The following is a 9,539-nucleotide window of genomic DNA, read 5'->3' as shown; positions in this document are numbered from 1 at the left end:
AGTTAATTTACGTCGCGCAAAGGAGAAATCCAAGTATTAATTCATTATGCGTGGATCCACGGAATATGATATGGGTAATACATTTGGTCAAGAAAATCCATTGTACATCAGTAAAATTGATATATGTGCATCGAGTTTTTTTTTTTTTTTTACTCCTGTATGTTACATTTTTATATTTATTTTTTTTATGTAGGTAGTAAATGTAAAAAGTGAATGAGCTTAAAAAATATTTAATAACAAATAGTTCCATTTTTAGAAAATAACTTAAAACTATTGTTCATAGAAAATTGAGTCGAAAAGAAAAAATGTATTAAATACATTCATATTATATCTGAAGTATTTTTTTTAGTATGATATAGTGTCTCCCTTTTGTTGCTCCACTAACTGCAACCGTCTAGGCATTAAATTAACCAAGTTCTGCAGGACAGGTTTATCAATGTTTGCCCATTCCTTAACAATTGTCTCCTTTAAGGTCTCGAACTGCCTTCCACCTCCGAAAACTTTAGCTGATAGGATACCCCAAAGATCCTCAATCGGATTTAGGTCTGGACTTATAGCAGGCCACTGCATCAAGGGGATTTTTTTGGATTCCAGAAACATCTTCGTATACCGTTGTAACGAATAACGTTAATTTAGGCCGATGGAAAAACTTCCCGATGCAACGCACGCTTTTGTCTATCGGCTGTGCTCGTCGGCTTGAGGGGTGGTTTGATGGTGTTGCACCGAAAAAAATGCCTATGCGTTGTCAGCCTATCTTAAAATTAACGTGCTGCTAATTTTAATAATTTTTTATATGTATCGTCTTACAGATACATATAGAAATGCACTGTGAGACGTAACTACAACCGGAGAAAACATAACTACGAACTTGACACCTGACGTTCTAAGACATACACATTTTACATACAACCACTGATCTTGTGGTCGATAGCCCACCCTACCTTGGCCGTTTCTTCCTTTGAAAGACTTCCTGCCCCAGCCCGAGTTCAACTACTAATTTCCATTAGCAATACATTATAATTTATTTAATAAAAACTAATATGAACATTAAACATAGAAACATAAAAATAAATTAAAAAGTTTAAAAATGGGGACGTAATTAAAAAAATATCAATTAACATTTAAACATTAACTCTAAATATATTCTAAATGGGTTTGCCCTAGATTGCATTCGCAAATCTTAATCATCAAATTTCGCTTAGGCGACTGCAGGCCGAGCTGCCAAGCATATAAAACGAAAACAAAAGAGAAACCTTATGCGCATCCGCTAGAACGAAAACATCGTCCGCAGTGCGAGATAAAAACTACCAGGCGCGCATGCGCGATTGCTAGCGAACGCTGATGTCGCTGATCATGCGCCCGAGTGGTGGCGAGGGGAAAAGGGAGGGATGCTAGCGCGCTATGTTCTTCTCTTTTCTTTGCTTCGCTTTTAGTTGTCGCGATGCATAGCGCCTGTGCGCTTTGGCCTATTTTTTGATTCGCAAAATTTCGCTGTTTCGCGCTCGCGTATTTTTTCCCCTTTGCCTTATTTGTTTTACTCGCGCTACGTTCGACTTTTGTTCTGGTTTTGTTTTAAGACTTTTTGTTTATCGTTTTTTGTTTTGGTTTTAAATAAAATTAATAAAAAAAAGAAAAGTTACATAATCAACTAAAGTCTGACGTTATTGGGCGGGACTAATTTCCGCTGGATTGAGAGCTCCGATTCAGGAGGAAAAACAAATGGTCGGAAAAGATTGGTGCGTTACGCCAAAGAAGCGCCGTCCACAGAAAAATCCGGAAGCTGCGGCCTTTTCTCTGCGTCTGGCCGATGGATGGCTCGTCTGGCTTCGACGACGCGCTTATACAATTCTCTTTGGGTGGCGGTTAAAAGCGCCGTTGTCCAACAGTGGCGAATCGCGCCTCAGATGCCACGAGTTGAGACGCCCTGTGGTAGTGCCGCCTCTCGGTGGATTCTGCCTCGAAGCGTTCGTTGGTCCTGTGCCACAAAGCCCTTCGCGAGCCACTGCAGTTGCAAGTGCCCAGAAAAACACACAAAAGGTATTTAAAGTGTACGCTGAAGCTATATAGCTATATAGCCTAAATTAGACCGCTAATTGAGCCACCCTCAAATCGCAATCTTTCACTCACCTTTCGCGAGCCACTGCAGTTGCAAGTAGCCAAAAAAATCACACAAACGTTATTGGAAGTGAACGCTAAAGCTAGGTTGAAGCTGCAATAAGAGCTCATTAGCATTCGGTTACCACACATGAAAATCTTTTCTTTTACCCACTTTTACTTTCACACACTTGCAAATTCACTTTGTTTATGGCTTTCTGCCGCCAGTGGGCCGCCTTATATACCCCCCCATGACGCCGCCAAGCCGCTATTCCACCACTCTTCCATTCAGCAACGGAAAGGCGCGAAAATCTTTGCAACTCCTTGCTCTCGATCAACCTACACAGCCACAGTTTTCCCGGACCTATTAGGAGCGCAGCATGTTGCTCTACTTCTCCCAAATGTTCCTAAGCGCAAATGTTGCTAGGCATCCGCAAAGAAAATGTTGCTAAGCTTCGCCGGTGCAGGTCTGGGCGAATCATTGACATGCGACGCAAAGTAGAATGTTCTGATTTTTTTTGCATAGGAACCCTGTGGATAGAAGAGAAAATTTTCTCGAATGTTCGACGAAGGTTCGAAAATTTACTAGAAAATGTAAAGGAATACAAAAGTAACGTCCGACTTTTATGTAATTTTTCTTCAAATTCGTATGATTTAAGGCCGCATCTATAATTATAATCTAAACGACTTGCATCATTTTTGAATATTCGAAAATGATTCTAGTAGTCTAAATACACTATAAGCCTCAGAATTTTAGGTACCTATCTGGTACACGCGCCCTTACAAATTCCCCTTGCCAAAATCAAGCTGGGGATTGCAGAATAACCAGGACTGATTCCGCGTGTAGCCAGCTATTGCCGTATGTCCTTGGCGTGATATTTGCCCAAAAACTTCCCCTGCATATCTTCCAGAGCATAGTAAGCTTCGCCTAACTTTTTCCTAACTCGGGCTTTAAGAAATCTTGGGCCCAGCTTGGCGTTGTAGCCTTCAGCAAAGTTGTTTTGCTTGAATGTTTCGTTCCCGAGGTAATCATTTGCTGCCCAAAGGCCATATAGTACGGACTAGTACCTAGACTGGAATGCACTGCTGACCTCAAAGCGCAGCATATATGTGACAAATACTTGTCCCATTCTTTCTGGTCGTCCTTAACATATTAGCGGTTAGCCGCGACCACCGAACGATTTACTCGTTCTGCAGAATTCCCTTGCGGAGCATGAACAGCCGTAAAAGCGTGATTGACTTTGTACTCATCTAAAAGTTTCTTAAATGTCTGCGACCGGAACTAAGATCCATTGTCCGAAATTATCACATCCGGAACGACGAATACGTGAAATAATTCTGTCTGCAGATATTTCACCACAACGTCCGCAGTAATCTTCTTCACAGGTTGCAAAAACACAAATTTGGACAGATAATCAAGGACTATAAATATGCCAATGTTTTCGTTTCGCGATCTAGGATAAGGTCCAAGGAAATCTATATATAGCTTCTGGAAAAATCGTTCGGATTCTGAGGGCTTGGCTAGTGGGGATCTTAGCGGATAATTGGGTGCTTTAGAAGCCTTGCAAGTTTCACAACAGTTCACATATTTCTTAACACCTGGAACTAGTCCAGGCCAAAAATAAAACTGCCGAGTCCGCTCAATTGTTTTGTGAATTCCCCCATGAGCTGCTAAAGGATCATCATGCTCTTTTCTGCAGGGACCGTAAATAACAGTTATTTGTGATTTTGATTTTAAAAAGACTACTGTGATATTTGGTTTTAAACGTCAAAAATAACGTTAGTTATCGTAGTTATTTTAACAATTTCCATTAGATTTGTTCAATATCTTGGCTTTGTTGGTGTTATTTGCACTCTCTAAATTTGCTCTTGTATTCTCTCTCTTTCTCTCTCTCTCTTTTCCGCTCTATTATAACTGTAATTTCGCTCTCTCGGAACCTGCCAAATTTCTTGTAGACTCTTGGGTGCTTTTCTCATAGTCTCTCTCTCACTTGCTTAACATTGTAACTGTTCGTGCGTTTAGTTGTTGGTGCCCCATAAGCCACGCTCAGTCGATTGAACACTCTTCTCTCGCGCTCTCTTGCTCTGGACTTAATTCGCGATCTCGCGCTCTTAAAATTTCGTGTTTTGTGTTTTTGTGGTTTTGGAATTTGATCCCAGTGCCAAATTTACTCGTGGTATTTTTTACATTTTCAAATTTTAATTTTTTGTACTCTTTTTAATTACTTTGTTTCTTATAATGGCTCTCGTCTGTTCTAAGAAAAATTGTACTCTTTCGACGACACCTAAAGACCCTTTTATTTTCTGTTGGCTCTGCGAAGGGATGATGCACGTTAAATGTGCAGGTTTTACCGGCAGAGTAAGAGACTACATTGAACTGCGTACTGGTCTCATGTGGACATGTGGGTCCTGCAGGGAATTGACAACTGAGATGGGCAGCTTTATGGGGCAGACTCGAGACGGCCTATTGAACCTTTCACGAGTTTTTAAACAGCTTAATGACGGGTTCAATTCCGTTTGCGACCAATTTAATAACAAAAAACTTTTAACCGAGTCGCCCAAACGAAAAAAAGCTAGCTCAACGACAGTAAATGCGAATGTAGAAGCCAACTTAAATCCTAACCTGGTAGCTGCAGCCGCTTCTGCTGACACAGGGGTAAGTGAACCACCTGTGCCAATAGACTCAGCTAGTTCCGGTGTAATCCCTATATCTGAAAGTCAGGCTCCAATAAAATCCTCAGAGCCGGCGGAGTCAATCAATTCGGTGCCGACCATGCCCACAGGTTCGGTAGGTGCTGTTTCTGTCTCTCAGCCGAGTGACGTTCAGACTGCCGCTTTGGGGCGGAAGAAACTCCCAGTTGTACCCAAACGAGGCGTTTCTGGCTCACAGCTGGGAAATGTTCAGACCGCTGCTGGGGGGCGTAAGATACTCTCAGTTGTCCCACATAGGAAGCAATTGTTTGTTTCAAGATTTACGCCTGATACCACATCTGAGGATGTTATGGAATTTATTCGTGAAAAATTCCCATCCGAGGATATTGCGGTGGAACAATTTAGAATTTTATATGCCCGTAGGATATCGTCCTTCAAAATTTTTGCCCCGCCTGATGTGTTTAATATACTACTTTCTGAAAGCTTTTGGCTTAATGATGATCTAGTAATCAAAGAATTTGTTCCAAATAAACCGAGAACAAATAACAGGCCTTCCACGGCGCCAAAAAACTAAAAAGTTTATTTTTGGCTTACCAAAATGTTAGAGGACTTAACATGAAGCTACCCAAGCTTTATGCTGACTCCTCGGCATTTACGGACGATATCTTGGCTTTTACTGAAACTTGGCTGAAACCAGAGATAACCGACTCTGAAGTTCTGTCTAACAATTTTAATACCTACAGAACCGATTTCCCGTAGGGGGGGCGGCGTTGTAATTGCCGTCACCTCCACCATAAGTTCTGAGAGAATTCACTCTCATGCCTCTAATGACATCGAATTTGTTTGTGTGAAAGTTTCCCTGCAAGCCTTGTCTATTTTTATTACATGTTCGTATATTCCGCCTGGCTCTGACCTAATAATTTATGAGCAACATCTATCTGCTATGACAATTTGCCTCCCCTACCTTGATACCCTCTCTCCTTTAGTTTCTCCAACTAAAATGAGATGCTTTCGGAAATCTGACTATAATAAACTTAATTTAATGATTTCGCAATACGATTGGACAGATCTTTAAAACTGTGTGGACATCGAAAGTGCAACTGAACTTTTCTATAGCGTTCTAAACACTTTTTTTAATGAATGCGTTCCTGATAGGCTTCCTCCAAAGCCGAATAGGCCCCCCTGGTTTACAAATGCGCTTCAAAGACTAAAAAATCTTAAAACAAACACTTATAAAAAGTATAAAAAATCGGGTAAGCCATCTGATTTTTCGAAATATGTGGTGGCTCGATCTGATTTTAATGTCCTTAACAGTCATTGCTATTCTATGCATTTAAATCGTTGTAAATTTGAATTTACAAATGATCCGAAGCAATTTTAAAACTTTGTCAACGCAAAGCGTAAGTCATCAGCTTTGCCTTCATCGGTTCGATTTAACTCAATGGAGGCATCGACTGACTCTGAAATTGCAGATTTATTTTCCGACTTTTTCCAAACTACTTATTGCTCTTCTTCATGGTCCGTAATCCCTTAAAAGGGGCAAATTGTATTTTTTCACCTATAATTACCGAAAGTTCTCTCTTAAGAGATTTAACAACAACAACGCCAACTTACTCTGCCGGTCCTGATGGACTTCTTGGGTGTGTGCTTAAGTTCTGTGCATCAACCATTTGCAAACCTATTCTTAAACTCTTTCATTTGTCTATTTCATCATCAGTTTTTCCAACTATCTGGAAGGACTCTTTTATTATTCCACTTCACAAAAAGGGTGCGAAGGCGGATGCCCAGAATTATAGAGGTATTTCTAAACTGTCGGCAATTCCAAAAGCCTTTGAACGTCTCATCACATCCCATTTGCAACATTTATGTTCCTCGCTAATATCACCGTGTCAGCATGGTTTCGTTAAGCGAAGATCGACTACCACCAACCTACTTGAATTGTCATCAATTGTAATTAATGGATTTAACAATAAAATGCAGACCGACGTTATATATACAGACTTCATTAAAGCCTTTGACTCCGTTAACCACTCTCTTCTTTTATTCAAACTAGACTTGCTTGGGTTCCCTTAGAATTTTAGGTACCTATCTGGTACACGCGCCCTTACACCGTGCAACATGTATAGGAGCGTTATCCTGTTGAAACACAAAATCCTCCGTAGATCCGTATATATTTCCGCATTCATGCGACCTGGTACAAAGCATATTGGCGATTTCCCAAAGGAACTAAAAGCCGCCCAAACCATAAGAGACCCACCCCCATGGGTCTGGGTCTGGGGTCTCGCCAATACTTTTGGTTTCCATCTGGGCTGTCTAAATTTAATTTTTTCTTATCATCAAAGACAACATTATGGAATTCATTGACCCAAAATTTATATTTTTCGTAAAAAGCAAGTCGGGCCATTTTATGGCGTTGTAATAGCTTAGGTTTTGGCACCTTAGCTTCGTATCGGAGAAGTAAATCCTTTCGGCAAATTTGTTGCACTCTTTGCCTAGTTATTGGCAACTTCAATTCTGCTTTAATTTGGGCGCAACTCATCATTTTTTCGGTTGCCAAAGCTCGAACGTGGCGCTTAGTCCGCCTATCAACCTTAGGAACTGCACCTTTTCGGTTGTTCTGAGCATATTTTTGCGGAGACTTTAGGAAATTTGATATAGTATTGCGATGTCTGTTTATTGTTGTAGCAATAACACCCACTTTAACGCCGCAATCCGCCATCGTTTTGATTTTAATCTGCTCTTCGTTACTTAATTCGGTTACACGTGGCATTTTTATTAAATTGAACCGTTTACTTAACTTAACGCTTTTTAAAATAACGCGATATAATTTTTTACTTCGGCGCTCGTAAGTGATCACACAAATTTAGTCAAATTTTTCCAAAACATTATTACCAGATCACACTCCAAACGTAAATGAAGAACGTTGCACATTTATCATCTTTCTATGAAACGCATCACTTTGCGTTCTTCTTTATTTTATTGGTGCTAAAGATTGGGAGCTGATAAGAAATCAATGCCTGACGAAACATTAGTATATATAAGAGAAAAATTGTGTATACTCAAAACAAAACTGTCGCTATTAAAACGTCGGTTAAATAAAAAAAAATTGGCACATATATCAATTTTACTGAGGTATATACTGGCTCAGTGGGTAAGTGTAAGCTCCACATAATATATGTATAGCTAGCAGGGTCTGTAGCCCGCAGCTTCGCCTGCGGAAATTAAAACTGAAAATTATGCATACCTTTATATTTGCTAATTTTTTAAATTTACAAATTCCTTATTTTTAGCCTATAGCCGAGAAAAGATTTTATCATAACTTTTTTCTTATTTTCCGCAAAAACAATAGTATATTGTCCTATGCAGGCTACTTAAAATATATAAAAAAAAACTTGCGAAAAAATTTCTAAAATTCTTATTGATTGCGTAAGTTAATAGCTGCACAGAACAGAAACAAATTAATTTTTCGAACAAAAGCGAACAAAAAATTGCTAAAAGATAGATCTCTCTCGAAAAGATAGCTCTCGAACAACCAATAAGATAATTTTCATTAAGATTTATGAAATTAGAGGGTATATTATTTATAGGTAACGAAAAGGCAAATAAAAACCAAATACTCTTGGCAAATTAATTAACGGGGGCTTTAACTTTGTCAACGCAAAGCGTAAGTCATCAGCTTTTCCTTCATCGGTTCGATTTAACTCAATGGAGGCATCGACTGACTCTGAAATTGCTGATTTATTCTCTGACTTTTTCCAAACTACTTATAGCTCTTCTTCATGGTCAGAATCAAATTACCGTAATCCCTTAAATAGGGCAAATTGTATTTTTTCCCCTATAATTACCGAAAGTTCTCTCTTAAGAGATTTAACATCAACAACGCCAACTTATTCTCCCGGTCCTGATGGACTTCCTGGGTGTGTGCTTAAGTTTTGTGCATCAACCATTTGCAAACCTATTCTTAAACTTTTTCAATTGTCTATTTCATCATCAGTTTTTCCAACTATCTGGAAGGATTCTTTTATTATTCCACTTCACAAAAAGGGTGCGAAGGCGGATGCCCAGAATTATAGAGGTATTTCTAAATTGTCGGCTATTCCAAAAGCCTTTGAACGTATTATCACTTCTCATTTGCAACATTTATGTTCCTCGCTAATATCACCGTGTCAGCACGGTTTTGTTAAGCGAAGATCGACTACCACCAACCTACTTGAATTGTCATCAATTGTAATTAATGGATTTAACAATAAAATGCAGACTGACGTTGTATATACAGATTTCAGTAAAGCTTTTGACTCTGTTAACCACTCTCTTCTTTTATTCAAATTAGATTTGCTTGGGTTTCCATGTAATCTATTAACTTGGATTTCAAGCTATTTGAATGGGAGGACTCAGAGGGTTATATTTAAGAACGCTGTTTCAAAAACGATCCATGTGACATCTGGAGTCCCTCAGGGTAGTCATTTGGGCCCTTTGCTGTTTACTTTGTTTATTAACGATCTTCCCTCTATCGTAACACATTCTCGTGTACTAATGTATGCTGATGATGTTAAGCTTTGTTTGACATATAATAATATAGAGTCTGGTTTTGGCTTACAATCAGACATCGATCATTTTCAATTATGGTGTGAGTATAACCTCTTAAATTTGAACTGCCTAAAATGCAACGTAATGACCTTTTATAGGGTTACCCCTACCTTTATAAGTTATTCGCTTCAGAATCTGCCACTTGACCGTATATATTCAGTAAATGATTTAGGCGTTCTTCTGGACCCGAAGCTTAAATTTGACTG

This window comes from Drosophila takahashii, chromosome 3R, assembly GCF_030179915.1.
Source record: "Drosophila takahashii strain IR98-3 E-12201 chromosome 3R, DtakHiC1v2, whole genome shotgun sequence".
In the NCBI taxonomy this organism is placed as follows: Eukaryota; Metazoa; Arthropoda; class Insecta; order Diptera; family Drosophilidae; genus Drosophila; species Drosophila takahashii.
This window is presented reverse-complemented; position numbering follows the sequence as displayed.